The sequence below is a fragment of the Citrus clementina genome, unplaced genomic scaffold (assembly GCF_000493195.1).
Source record: "Citrus clementina cultivar Clemenules unplaced genomic scaffold, Citrus_clementina_v1.0 scaffold_8, whole genome shotgun sequence".
Classification (NCBI taxonomy): Eukaryota; Viridiplantae; Streptophyta; class Magnoliopsida; order Sapindales; family Rutaceae; genus Citrus; species Citrus x clementina.
Window position 1 is genome coordinate 9,806,885 of NW_006262022.1, and position 1,941 is coordinate 9,808,825.

Here is a 1,941-nt window from a genome sequence, read left to right on the forward strand (position 1 = left end):
GCAAAGGAAAAGAAAAAAAAATCAGCAGCCGGAATTAAATTGAAGCAAAGGCAGCCGCTTGAATTAATCTCCATGATTGGTTTTATCAATTCTCTTATTCCCAATTTAATTATATTAGGCTAGATTTTCTATTTGGTTGAGTGTGAATTCAAAACCCTAAACATGCTACGCAATTAATTTTTAATTTCTATAATTCAATTTATTTAATTGAGATTGTTTATGTTCTTCTATAATTAATGTTTATGATTTTATTCCCGTCTTGTTTGAGTGGCCAATTAGATAGGACTTGAATAAATTCTATTGCTAGATTAAAATTCTTGATCCGTAATTGTCTTGACATTTTAATCATAAGTAGCAGGTTGGAATCAATGATTTCAATTGGAGAATATAACCTAGGTTAAATAATCCGAGCTTGTGTGTTTATTGCCTAGATCAACCTAATATCTTTTTCTGCTTAATGCTTCCATTATCTTAAATTTAAAGAGCTTGTTTTAAATTATTTAATGGTTAGAGATTAGGTGAAGAGCTTGTTTTGCTTAACAATACACTAAGGAAAGATTGAGACTAACAGAGCTTGTTGTTGTCTACGGTTGATAGTTTTAATATAAATTGATGATAGAATTGATATATTATGTGCATGTTTGGTGGTGGCGAATGATCCTTTAACCAAAGTTTTCATCATTATTATTTCTTTCTCCTTTAATTAGAGTTTTTATTAAATTCTTGTTCGTATTTTTAATTTCTTTATTTCTTACTATTTAGTTAAAAATTCATAAATCCCCCTTTTTATTTATAATTGACATTTTCTTTAGTTAGATTAATTTATATTATTACTACTATTATTTTATTTTAAATCTTGCTTTAGAGTTGATAATAAATATAACTAGCATAGTCTCTGTAGGATCGATCCTTACTCGCTCTGTACTAATTATTTATATTAGTGGTAAGGTTTTAAATTTGGTGCACATTAACAACACTACCAGGAGTCTATGTGGCTCAAAGGTATTCTCACTAGGCTTTGGTTAAAACATAAATCAGTTTAGATCTTCTGTGATAACCAAGGTACCATACACTTGGTTAAGAAGCAAACATATCATGAGAAAACTAAGTATATAGATGTAAAGCTACAATTCATTAAAGATGAAGTTGCAAAAGGGATCGTGGTGATCTCTAAGATACATACAGATGTAAATCCAACAGACATGCTAACTAAAGTTCTTCCAACAGCTAAGTTTGAGTTCTGTGTGAACATGGTGGGCATCCTGCCCAAACCATGCTGAGTTCATGAGTGAACTGTAGTATTTAAAGGTTTTTTTTAAGCAGCTTTCGTGTTGTGTGATCAACTGAATCAGATCTGCCAGGTGAAGAATATGAAGATGTAATTAACTAGTCATAGGGACTAAAGTGCAATTGAGTAAGAATTTTGTGGGTCATTGTGCAGATTGCATTCAGTTGAGGGGTGCTTGTGTAATTTTCTGCTGATGTGGCATGGGTTGTTAAAGTTCGTTATATTTTTGGGTAAAAGTTTATTTAGTCCATATATTTTAAAATTAGTATTCATTTAGTCCCTGTATTTTTTAAAATATCTTGAAATATCCCTGCCATTAAAGTATTGATACCCAACTGTTACTTCTTATTTCTTTTGACTTACTTTTACAATATTACCCTTTTATAATTTTTTTTTGTTTGGACATTAATAAAAAGAAAATAATTAAATTACTAATTTAACCCTAGAAAATTAAAAAAATATATATTAATTTTTTTCCAAGCACCATATGCACACTTGGTAGTTTGCATACAATTTTTGACAATTAAAAATTAATATATATATTTTTAGTTTTAGGGTTAAATTGGTAATTTAATTATTTTCTTTTTATTAATGTCCAAACAAAAAAATTATTATAAAAGGGTAACATTGTAAAAGTAAGCCAAAAGAAATAA